This window comes from Perna viridis, chromosome 1 (assembly GCF_037379345.1).
Source record: "Perna viridis isolate PV_CMFRI_1.1 ecotype Kerala chromosome 1, ASM3737934v1, whole genome shotgun sequence".
NCBI lineage: Eukaryota > Metazoa > Mollusca > Bivalvia > Mytilida > Mytilidae > Perna > Perna viridis.
This window is the reverse complement of record NC_142445.1, coordinates 5,963,032-5,976,799: the sequence shown is the minus strand read 5'-3', so window position 1 is coordinate 5,976,799 and position 13,768 is coordinate 5,963,032. Positions and strand designations below refer to the sequence as shown.

General features: G+C 34.6%; 1 protein-coding gene across 4 annotated transcripts in view; it reads right to left on the bottom strand.

Moving 5' to 3' along the window:
- LOC148626994 (neuronal calcium sensor 2-like) overlaps positions 1-13,768 on the bottom strand; it is a 95,174-nt gene that overhangs the window by 58,812 nt on the left and 22,594 nt on the right. The gene's annotated exons all lie outside the window — the stretch shown is intronic.

Genomic DNA, 13,768 nt, shown 5'->3' with positions numbered 1-13,768 from the left:
AAATGTTGTTTGTATGGATTCTTGTGGAGTTTAGGAATCCAGTACATAGATGGTAAATCACAATCATCGTCCTTGGAAGAGAGACCAAAAGAGGATAGCACAGATTTATGATTTACCACAATCTCTTCTTTGGAGAGTGTGGTAGCAGTATAGGTCTTATCACTGCTATTATTTTCTACGTCTACCTCTGATAATAATCATTGGATGTAAAACTTTTTGCAGACAAAAACAATGTTGTTTTGGGCTTTGTCTGCTGGTACGACAACATATTTGTCATGTATAGTAGACAATGTTTTTGCTACATCAGGGTCTTTGAAAACTGATGTAGCCCTCACAGCCTTTAACCACTCTGACAGAAAATCAATCTTTTTCTTGCTTTATCCATTTTCCTGCATAGTCCTTGACGGCATCCATAAGAACTTTAAAGTTATAATTCCAATTTATGGAGCGTGGTTCACGGTACTTGGGATCTTTAAAAAGGATATGACGCAGAGATTCGTTTTCAATGATGGTTAAATCTCCTGTAACAACGAGACCAGAAGGACCATATTTGACTGGAGTTTTTGCAAGAACAGTCAGGTGCTTTAGCCTTGAAGTCCTCAATCTCAAGGTTCTGCAAATAGCCTTTTATAATTGAAAATTTTTGATGCAATGGGTGAAGTATAGTAATATGAAATAATTGGTATGAATTTGTCTTTGAAATATGGGGGAATTTTGTTGGTAACGTTTTTGTGATGGAGGATGTTAGCCAAATTCATTGCATCTATACCTTTCTTGACAAACGGTAGTGGAAGAAATGATCAATTTTCTTCATCTTGACTTTTCACACAAACTGGTTTAAAGATTCTGTGGAAACCAATATCCAAAATGATGGCAACAAGTCTGTATAATGATGAGGTGGGGTCAGAAACAGGAGTGTCAAGACTTGTTTTGTAAAGGGAGTGTGGTAAAGTGAGAGATATAGAATAAAGTTTGGTTCAAATGTGATGAAGTCCAAGAGGTTTTTGTATGAAAGGAAGAAAACATCTATGGAGACATCATGTAACTTAGGTGACGTATAGTGGCGATAGCCATGACTCCTTTCCCGTCTTGGATTTTGTCAAATAAATTCATCACATTTATGCTATTGTTATATTGGCTTGAAAGGTTTCCTATACTTTTGATGTTGTCTATGCATCCGTAAGGTATTGCAGTACTTAGTCTGCATATCCAATACTCCTCTCTTTCCCTACGATAGTTTTTACTTAGAACGGGACTGTTCGTAGGATGGTAAATTTTTTCTAAAATACGAACTTTCATAGAGAGGATTGAATGATCTTGTTGATTAAAGTGTTGATAAACTGTAAGGAATTTGGTCGTGTTAATTCCCGAATGATGACTGCACATTCTTTTGTTTAATCGTTCTTGCATTTCTCCGACATATACTAAATTGCATAAGTTGCATTCTAATCCATACATTAAGTTTGTTGATTTGCAACTTAAATAATCATTTAAATCATATTTTATCTACATTCTTTTTAATTTTCTTCATAAGTAGATAAATTATCATTTTTTTTTTACCTTTTAAAACTCCCTCCTAATCAAATGATTTTGACATTTCAACTATACAAAACATATTCTGAGAAATCAACTACATGATAAATTGTACTACAAATCCTATTACCGGCTAACTTTCAGTAATTGCTGGGTGATATTGTCTTAAAGGCAATTTAATTAATTAAATTTAAGTTTATACAATAATAAGCTATGCACGTGATTATTGATTTCTAAACATATTGTCATGCTGTAATCTGTGACGTAGAGGTAGATGATTGGTGGTTATTTTTAGTTCGCTTGGGTAGAAGTTCAATCGTGTTTGCAAGAGAGGTTAAATTTATGTTTTGAAATTGAAACTACAACATGCATGTACATGTACATATATAAAATATAACATCAAAACCTGTTCATATTAAAAGTTTGGCTTCTTGGGGGGGGGGGGGGGGGGCTACCCAGACTAAGTCTTGATAATCCTAATTTTTTACATGTTTAAACAAACCCTATTTTATTAACCAATTACCTAGTAATATAAGGAAAACCAGGGTCGAAGCTTCTGGCTTAGGATTCATACAATATAACTGTAATAAACATGAGAAAAAGAACTGGGGTCGAAGCATCCAGTTGTGTTCTCCCTCATAACTGGGGTCGAGCGCATCCAGTTGTAAGTTATGTTAGTTCTGACATACATAAACGAGAAAATTATGTGAAAAACTGGGGTCAAGTGCATCCAGTTTTGAGTTATGTTAAATCTGACATACATGACAAGAAAATTATGTGAAAAAACTGGGGTCAAGGCATCCAGTTGTCACATATACCCTTGCCTACATTTACTAAAAACTAAACAACTAATACAAAATACAATTATTTAATCTTTGTGCTCATGTTCTACCTACATTATACCTGAACAAGACTTTTCAAAAATGAAACTTTCAAAAAGTACCCCCTACATAAAAATATATTGGAGGAAAATAATTTCTTGAAATTATGCCAGGCCAAACATGGCTAAAACAATATATGTAGCATCTCTATACAGCCTCTTTAGCTAGAATTTTTAATTACCAATCAATAACCACCCCCCACCCATGTTACTCTATCATAGAAATGTTTATACATAGTCAAAATGATTCCTTTATAACCCTTTGTCGGGTTGACAGCCTCAGACAATCAGGACCACACCAACAAATAAACCAATTGACAAAGGCTAGTGATAAATTCTCAGAATTAAAACTTAGTAACATATCATATCAGCAAACTACTAATAAATTACATGTAAACAATAACAAAACTCCAAAGGTTCAAGTAAGATATTTAAATTTTACTGAATTAACTGTGGTCAAAGTATAATAATAACAATAGACCAAGTCAGTACACACAGGAACCATGATAAAACTATTGATTGTTGGGGTTTAACGTCCGAGCAGCAATATTTCAGCTATATTCAGACGATGAACATGAAATGGATGATAAAATGAACATGAAATAAAAAATGGGTTGGGACATCAGGATAATAGGGTGAGCCACAAGATGAAAGGGAGGGATGGGTAGGGTCGGGCAATTTAGCCTCCTGTGGCGTAGTGCAAAGGTTCCTATTCCTATCGAACACCACAGCAGGGATCTTTAACGTGCAAGGAACGTGGCATCTTTCCCAACACTGGTCTGCGGTCAGGTTTTCTGTATTATAGCCTGACAACCCCAGCATATAACACACCAGAGGTACCCCATTCCACCACCTGGGGCACACATCCCAGTTTCTCTGTGGGCAGAGTGCCTAGCCCCCGGCAAGGTTCCTGAGCACTATTTAGTAGCCTTTTACGACAAGTTTAGCGCTGCTGCAGGACTATTCTTTTGACACCCGGACCTGCACGCGGCTTGACTCAAGAAGACTTTGGTAAGACTTATAATAAGGATCATTTCAGCAATTGAATGAATTTGGCTAAACCAAACAGTTTTGGAGATATGATGTGCAAAAATCTACTGTCTGACTCCTATGTTCTATTTTTAGTAACAGCAGCCATGTTTTTTGACAGATCAAAAATCTAAACATATCTTTTGTGCAAGATACCCCAAGGGACATTCATACCAAGTTTGGTTCCAACAACTGGACAAGTAGTGTCAGAGGAGAAGATTTATGAAAGAAATAACATTAAAAATAGTAAAAAACATGGCTTAACAGATTTAAATGAAAATTAGACCACAGATAGAATCTCATCATGCTGTGCACTTTTACCCTATGTCAGGATTTGGCTAAACCTAATGGTTTTGGAGATATTTACAAAAAAAACTACTGTCTGATCCCTATGTTCTATTTTTAGTAACGAAAGCCATGATTTTCAACGGATTATAAATCTAGATATAACTTTAGTGTATGACACCCCAAGGATCATACATACCAAGTTTGGTTCCAATTGGTCAAGTAGTGTCAGAGGAGAAGATGTTTGAAAGAAATAACATTAAACCAACAAAAAAAACCTTGAAAAAAGGGCAATAACAATAATTATGACATAACAGATTAAATTGAAAATTGGACCACAGATAGACCTCATCATGCTGAACACTTTAACCTTTTTTGGTCAAAAATCTATATGGGAAAAGCTACCGTCTGACCCCTATGTTCTATTTTTAGTAATGGTGGCCATGTTTTTCAACAGATCAAAAATCTAAACACAACTTTAGTGCAAGATGCCCTAAGGAACATCTGTGCAAAGTTTCATATAATTTCATGCAGTAGTTTCAGTTAAGAAGATTTTGGAAAAATTGTTAACTGACGATGACGACGGACACCAAGTGATGGCAATAGCTTCAGCCAGGTGAGCTAAAAAGCAATGTTAGTGCAGATTCATTTTTGCTCATTGTTTTTGCCTCTTTCTGTCAGAAATTGACTCAGAACAGATATTTTACTTTAGTAATGTCAATACAGTACCAAAAATCATTAATTGTCCTAAAACATTTTCTTCTTTAGATAAATTGTTTTTGGAAGTTAATTGGTAATCAGTTTAACCACAGGAAAACAACTGATGGCAAGTCTAGACTTAATTGATCATTGCCAAGCTTAAAAAAATGCCTTAACCCACAATCTGAGCTTGAGATTGGACAGACTTGATATGTATCGTACTATGAAACCTGTCAAACCCAACCAATGTAGGACTAAGGCTTGATTGTCCTGTTTAAACAAGTTTAAATGGATACAAACTGTTATGAAGGCACTTCAGAATATCTCTTTTCACAGTTTTCAGTTTTTTTTCAGGGATTGATGTAAAACAAAAAGTTTATTAATCGGCACTGGATTTGAGAATGGAGAAAAAAGTGAACAGACATTGTTGTGCAAGCGAGAAAATGCAAGAATGCAAGCGAGAAAAAATATGTGCAGAGAAATGAATCTGAAAGAGCAGCAGTAAACGAAACAATGATATTAGAACTTTCTCAGAGATCATTTATTTCTTTCACAGGTAATTGGTTTTCATCCAAACTTATACTAAACACACTATAGCTCAATATTCTGTGACACCAAGAAGTCCTCTTAACCTAAGCATATATGGAATATTATTCACAGAATCATATGTGCACACCCATATGTCTGACAGTCAAACTTAAAAAAAGAAGTGGTGTTGCCATAGAAACCTTTAAAACTGGACATCAAACTGTCATAAGTATTGGCAAATATACATTTCTATTTTGCAGAAGATTATAAAGTTGTATTTTATCTACTACACTATGAGTTAAGACAACAAAACAGTGATACTGCTACTGCAGCAGAGAAGTTATATTTTAATGCAATTTCACTACCATTAACACCTACAATAGTTATATAAACTGTTGTCTTACCTAAACCAATAAATTTATCAAGGAAGTCTGCCTCTGACATTTATACAAGATTCCATTAGTTATCATAGGATCTCATCCCTTACTAAATGATTCCAAGTATAAATGATGAAAACAATTTACCAATCTCCTTAAAGACTCAGGTCATATTATTCTTTCTTTTTTTTTCTATTATCAAGGAATTAATTCCTTATAGTGCTAAGCACCATTCTCAAGGCATTCAAAATGCTCACTATAAAAGGATCTATATATTATGTTAGTACAGAAAGCTTAAATAAGTATAAACATGTTAAGTAATATTTATATATATCATTATCAAAAGCCTGCCAACTACAAATAAAAGCAAAATGTTTACTTATCACTCCTGTAGCAGTAGAATTCCAATCAGTCAGAACTTTAAAGATCAGGACTTCTGACACTGTATGCCAATGATTTACCAACAGAGTGAGGGCTAGGATCAGGACCTCTGTCAATGTATGTCAATGATTTACCAACAGAGTGTGGGCTAGGATCGGGACCTCTGGCAATGTATGTCAATGATTTACCAACAGAGTCAGAGCTAAGATCGGGATCTCTGGTAATGTATGTCAATGATTTACCAACAGAGTCAGAACTAAGATCAGGATCTCTGGTAATGTATGTCAATGATTTACCAACAGAGTGTGGGCTAGGATTGGGACCTCTGGCAATGTATGTCAATGATTTACCAACAGAGTCAGAGCTAAGATCGGGATCTCTGGTAATGTATGTCAATGATTTACCAACAGAGTCAGAACTAAGATCAGGATCTCTGGCAATGTATGTCAATGATTTACCAACAGTGTGAGGGCTAGGATCAGGACCTCTGGCAATGTATACCAATGATTTACCAACAGAGTCAGAGCTAAGATCAGGATCTCTGGTAATGTATACCAATGATTTACCAACAGAGTCAGAGCTAAGATCAGGATCTCTGGTAATGTATTTCAATGATTTACCAACAGAGTCAGAACTAAGATCAGGATCTCTGGCAATGTATGTCAATGATTTACCAACAGTGTGAGGGCTAGGATCAGGACCTCTGGCAATGTATACCAATGATTTACCAACAGAGTCAGGGCTAAGATCAGGATCTCTGGCAATGTATACCAATGATTTACCAACAGTGTGAGGGCTAGGATCAGGACCTCTGGCAATGTATACCAATGATTTACCAACAGAGTCAGAGCTAAGATCAGGATCTCTGGTAATGTATACCAATGATTTACCAACAGAGTCAGAGCTAAGATCAGGATCTCTGGTAATGTATGTCAATGATTTACCAACAGAGTGTGGGCTAGGATCGGGACCTCTGGCAATGTATGTCAATGATTTACCAACAGAGTCAGAGCTAAGATCGGGATCTCTGGTAATGTATGTCAATGATTTACCAACAGAGTCAGAACTAAGATCAGGATCTCTGGCAATGTATGTCAATGATTTAACAACAGTGTGAGGGCTAGGATCAGGACATCTGGCAATGTATACCAATGATTTACAGAGTCAGAGCTAAGATCAGGATCTCTGGTAATGTATACCAATGATTTACCAACAGAGTCAGAGCTAAGATCAGGATCTCTGGTAATGTATGTCAATGATTTACCAACAGAGTCAGAGCTAAGATCAGGATCTCTGGCAATGTATGTCAATGATTTACCAACAGTGTGAGGGCTAGGATCAGGACCTCTGGCAATGTATACCAATGATTTACCAACAGAGTCAGAGCTATGATCAGGATCTCTGGTAATGTATACCAATGATTTACCAACAGAGTCAGAGCTAAGATCAGGATCTCTGGTAATGTATGTCAATGATTTACCAACAGAGTGTGGGCTAGGATCGGGACCTCTGGCAATGTATGTCAATGATTTACCAACAGAGTCAGAGCTAAGATCTGGATCTCTGGTCATGTATGTCAATGATTTACCAACAGAGTCAGAGCTAAGATCAGGATCTCTGGCAATGTATGTCAATTATTTACCAACAGAGTCAGAGCTAAGATCAGGATCTCTGGTAATGTATGTCAATGATTTACCAACATTGTTCAAGAAGAACATAAAGAGAAATTCTGAAACATAAGTACTTATTCAACATCAAATGCATGGCAAATGTAACAATTTGGCCATAACCAAAGCAATGTCCCATGTTATTTGAACACTACTGGGTCAACACTTTGGGGAGTCGAAATGTCACAAAATATGACCCTAAGATTTAATAGTGAATGATTCCAAAACAACAACTGATAGAGAAAAAATAAAAGCATTTAACATGTGTAAAATTACAAGGGATATTTGTTTCCAAGCTAACAATTATTCTTACACCATTTTTTGTCATTCTAAGTCTGTATGATGCCCGTGAGTGAATAAGGCTCCTTTAAGCCTCTATTTTTATTAGTCTTACTTGAATGTCAAAAACAAGCTGTTCTTTAAATAGACATGTATACTTATAATAAAAGAACATTAAATTTCGGATCTTAAAAAGATCAAATACATCACATTTCTTTAGGTAAATGTTCCAATCTTTCAGTTCACATATGATCAGCTTTCAATTTGTGTCTGTTTTGTTGTTTGGATGTATCATTAGTACAGATATATAATAACAGAACTCCTATAAAAGGGCCTTAATTCTGTCATAAAATATCCTATTGAAGTGAAATTCAAACTAATTTTAACCCCAACAGAAACCATGCCAAAAACCTTGAAAATTCCATTAAAAAAATCAAGGGCAATAACTCCAGTAATCATGTTTCAGATTGAACCAACAAATTTCCAAGGGCAATAACTCCAGTAATTATGTTTCAGATTGAACCAACAAATTTCCAAGGGCAATAACTCCAGTAATCATGTTTCAGATTGAACCAACAAATTTCCAAGGGCCAAAACTCCAGCAAACATATTTCAGATGGAACCAAAATTATAACTCTGCCACTATTTCATAAAGATTTCACTGTGAACCAAATGTAATAAATTGTTCAATAAACATGAACTTTGAACTTGGAAGGTAACTCATTAAAAATGACCATGATTTTAGTGTTTAGCTCCATTCAATCACAAACAAATCTTACTAATATGGACATGTACTCAACTGGAAACACCACTTCCCAAGTTCAAGGTAGCTGACCACTAATATGGACATGTACTCATCTGGAAACACTGCTTCCCAAGGTAGCTGACCACTAATATGGACATGTACTCAACTGGAAACACCGCTTCCCAAGTTCAAGGTAGCTGACCACTAATATGGACATGTACTCAACTGGAAACACCGCTTGCCAAGGTAGCTGACCACTAATATGGACATGTACTCATCTGGAAACACCGCTTCCCAAGGTCGCTGACCACTAGTATGGACATGTACTCATCTGGAAACACCGCTTCGCAAGTTCAAGGTAGCTGACCACAAACCAATTCATCATGATATCAACAAGACAAAAATACTCCAGTTTCTACAAAGTAGTCACTCAGTATAACAAAATTAAGTGGAAACATTTGTATAGATGGTAATTTCCCTGACACAATCATTATCAATACTGGAGATATAACCTATTGGAAATAACGACCATTGTCAATAGTGCTTCTATATGAATAAATCTGGCACATAAAGTCCTCAGCATTTTCATAGGATTAGGAACTGTCAACAATATCTGGACATGGGATTAGTCACTTACATGATATCTATTACATAATTAGGATGTTTTTCTGCTGCAAATAGTTCAATGTTAGTTTTGCTCTCCATTATGGTTGATTCATGTCAAAACAGAGGATTAGTCTTCCTAACACTACCACATATCAAATAGCAAAGGCCTTTACAGATCATATTGGCGTTCATCTGTAATAAACAGAACCAATACAGGAAGGCATTCAATATTCTACAAACATTTAATATGATAGCATTCAATAACTAGAACATTTAATTTTTACTACTTTGAATGAGTCTTTAAGACTTTCATAAGACCTAATTCTTAACATGGAACATGCACACTTTAAGATATTTTGAAGTGCTAGACAGACTTATATCATTTAGCTGGTTTCTGAAAAGAATAAAGTATTGCAAAGCAGAGTTTGAAGATGAGGAAAGAAATTTGTTTTTTTTACATAAGGAGCTAGATCTAGGGTAAGGGACATAACTCTTGAAATCAGAAATATGTTTGTATCAACTTTACCAAAGCCTATAAAGCTTTCATTTGAAAAAGAATGAAATCAGTCCAAGTTACTTAGATGCTTTATGGAATTGATGTAAAATGCAAAATACAAATGTTTCAATGATTTGTATGAGTTGTGTCCCTTACCTTAGGTCTACCTCCTTAAATTTGATTAGGTCTTATATAGTAATGTACCATTTCAAGTCCCAGAAGAGAAAAAGAGCAAGAGGAAAGCCAAAATGACAGAGAAAACTAGAAAATCTGTAAGCAAACTCACAAAGAAAAATCAAGTTAAATATACAAACCATAAGGTCAATTATTTCCCTTTGGAGTCCCCCAAAAGCAACTACTGTGTCTTATGTACATCTACATATGATGCTTAAGTTACATTAAAATCCCTCTATCGGTTTGCACGAGTTGCACTTACTAGTTTTCTTTAAACATGTAAAAACCTGAAATTGGATTATCTCCCTTTAGAGTCCACCAACAGTAACTACATTCCTCCATGCCTGTCTACATATGATGACCAACTTTCCTTTAAATTTCATCAAAATCCCTAGTGGTTTAGGATAAGTAGTGCTTTAAGAAATGTGAACAGACAGACAGACAGACAGATGGGGTGATTCCATTATAGGCCTCCAAGATATTGTTTTCTGAGGTATAAAAACCATGAAGGATGAAAAAGTTGGAATATGGCCAGAACAGCATCAATACATAGAAAAGATTCAATATTGATCTATACCTTATACAATCATCTAATGTTTTTTTTTTTTTTTTTTTTTTTTGTGGGCCTCTGATTTGGATAAATAAAATCTTGAATCTTAAGGTAGTAAGCAGGGAGGCCTTATGCCACAGAAATAAGACAAACTAATGACAGAAAATGACTGTAAATTCAGATATTTCTGTGATTGTCATGGAGAAAATATTCCCAAAAAGATGCTAATTTTAAGAATTTAATGAACTAAAATATCACACGGCTGAATTTGGTATCATTTTGAAGATATTTAAAAGTCATTACAAGAATATTGTAAAATTGCACTATAGAAAACTTCAATGACAGCCCTAAATCAAAGCACCTCTTTAATACCTGCTAAATAAAACCAAATTCAGCAATGTGGTTTTCGGTCCATTATTTTTTTCTAAATTTATCTAATTGTTCCCTTCTATTATAACCAACTCCCATTTTCCCGATAATTAAGGATAGAAACCACTAATTCCACTTCCTGTAAGCTTCAATGCCAATTTCACAACATACAATGGCTTCTCTGGACTTTACCTTAACTTTAACCTGCAGAGGACTATATATCAGCATGATTCTGCATATGACAGCTCACAATCTTCAGAATGGCACGTGGGATTAGCAGCCTTGCCGTGCAGCAGGTACAAGACCACAATTATCTGTCTTTAGCTTTTCATTGTATACGAATATAGTTCCTATAATAAAAGGGGATTTTTCAAAAATTTTTTAGAAACACTTCCTTTCAGAATTTCTCATACTTTTTGTGCTCAAATGGAAGAGGAATAATGAAATTATTTTAGTAGATGTGTTGAAATGAGAAATTTGACATTTAAGTTGTGATTTGGTGAGGTCAAAAAAGGTCTGTTTGTGACATCCGGAGGCCATTTTGGGTCATTTTTTAGGGTATCTCTGTGTTTATGCATATAAATTGAAAAAATAATGGTAAATTTTTTTTATATTTTTTATATAAGTTGTTGGAAGGTTCAAATTAACATCCCTGAAAATCTGAATTGAACTGCGCCGGTGGAATTTTTTTTAATTACAGAAAGGCTATAAAGAAGATAGTGGGAAAATTAATTGTGGTTTCGTGCCAGCACTGGTCAGCGTAAGTGAAGGGTCTATAAGTAGAATGGGAAATCCCAGTGTTTTCACAAGATATAGTTATATTTAGAAATCATTATGGAGATTAGGCTTTACAGCACCAGAAGAAAAATGCACTAATAAAATGTAGAAGTGTTTTACCTTTCAGAAACAATTTAAATTTTTTAAATAAAATGAGAACTTTTTTCATAACACTATGAGAAACAGGAGGTTTTTCAATGTAGGACTATTTTTGTGTATGTTCCAAATGTTCATTGGTTGAATTGGTGGTCTGTAACCTTAAAGCATCAGCAGTTTGAATTGCAGTATGACTTATAACTCGACAACCTGTGAAAAATACAAGAACGAAGAATCACAATGAGAAAAACGAAAAATGAAGATAGTACTATTCATATTAATCAATTTTATCTACAAATAACCAATTATGATTTGATAAGAAGAAGCTAATAAGGTCAATGACCCTTCTATCTAAAGTATTCACTGACATTGGCTGGCTAGTGCTCCAAAATATGTCCACTCTAATGTGTCTATGAGGTAAAGTAAGGGATCAGGTCATTATCCATTTGACCTTCATAGCAGTAATATTCTGAGATACAGATATTATCACAAGTCATCATTCATACAGTACTTTCCTAATTACAGTACCAAGGAGATGTTACTATAGGTCATCAGCATCATGCCCTTTACCCAACTACAACACATATTGCTACCAAGTTGATATCCTCATTACACAATAAATAATACCACTTCTTTTTGATAAGTATCAGGAAAATGACAGAAAACCAGAAAAAAACCTCACCTCAGCTGAATGTCATCATTAGTAATTCCACAGGGAAAATGACAATCTTCTCTGCTTCATATCAATAAAATGAAAATCTAAGGCAACTGGGCCATGAGCTAACTAGGTGTTGTTCCAAAAGAATGGTGAACTGGGCAATATGGCAACAGACAGAGAGCTTCCTTCCATGGTCAACAGGGCAATACAGTAATAGAAAGAGCGCTTCCTTCCATGGTCAACTGGGCAATACAGTAATAGAAAGAGAGCTTCCATGAAGACAAAAGAATCATTCAAATCTCATTTTGAAATTAATACTGCTATAAACCAACTTAGGTTTTGGAAGATAATGAGGGACCTAGGGATACTCTTGTTGATTTTCTAACAAGGCTAAACATTCATGATTACAATATTAGCACTAAGCAATTATAAGATAACAGACCACAAGTATATGGATGTATATATTCCACACATCATTATCACTGTCTTAAGTTTCAGAGAACAAAACAAATATCAATAACAGAAAAAGATGAATTTCCAGACTATATCAATACTTTAAATGTGACAGAAAACTAACAGAGAACTGATGCCTTTCCTGACATTTCACAGCTATGAATGTTTCAAGCTGTCAACTGATATTGTTCAGTAAGGTGCAAAGTACTGCAGAACTATTAGAACTCTCAAACATATAACATAACATCCCTTAGGTTAGACCTCCATGTTATTTCATCTGAAATTAGTTTGCTTTTTGCACTCATCTGCATTATACATGAAAGTAACATTCAGTGAAGAGAAAATAGGAAAAAAATGACAAATTTAATGAACTTGAGAATTTTTATTTCTGGTCGAGATGTCCTATTCCTTGTTGCAAGAAAACTACTGGTAGTTTGTTCAGCATTATTTTCAACACTTGTTCATATGTTAGTTCAATATTTATTATTAGTTAAAAGAATAAGAGTTTCTACAGTGTGCTGAAAATGAACTGACACAAATTTACAAGTGGAAATACTGTTTCCATAGAGATCTATGCATTCTGTTCTAACTGCTGAAAAACACCTTGTACTCCTTCAGCAAAACTTTCTGAAAGTAACCCAAGTGAGCCTTTGTTAGTGGTTTATACTTTTTTTTATATGACTGATAACAATGATAAATAAATGTCTCAATAAACCATCAAAATTCTACAAAACAAAACACTGAACAACTAGAGGCTCTCAACGACTCACTTGGCTAAAAAAGGTTACTACTTTTGTTGTTGTTGAAAAAGAGATGGGGAAAAATCAGAACAATCATATCAACTTTCTAAGAAGATTTTTAATGTAGTGAATAGCAAAAATAGCAAAAAAACAAAAAAACAAAAAAAAAAACATAAAATAAGGGCAAGAACTCTAATAGCTAAGGTGGTTTTTGTTTCTTGTGAAAATGTGATTAAATTTAAATATTGCATGATGTAAAATAAAACTGGGATTATACTATTGCATTTTTTATATTATTTAGAACTTTTTTTTCCTCATATGTGTAAATTGGAATTTAATCAATACTACTGATTTCTGAAATATAAACTGTAATCAATAGCAAAACAGCATCCAACTTCAAACACATTTACAAATTTTGTTCCATTTCACCTTTTTTTCAAATTTTT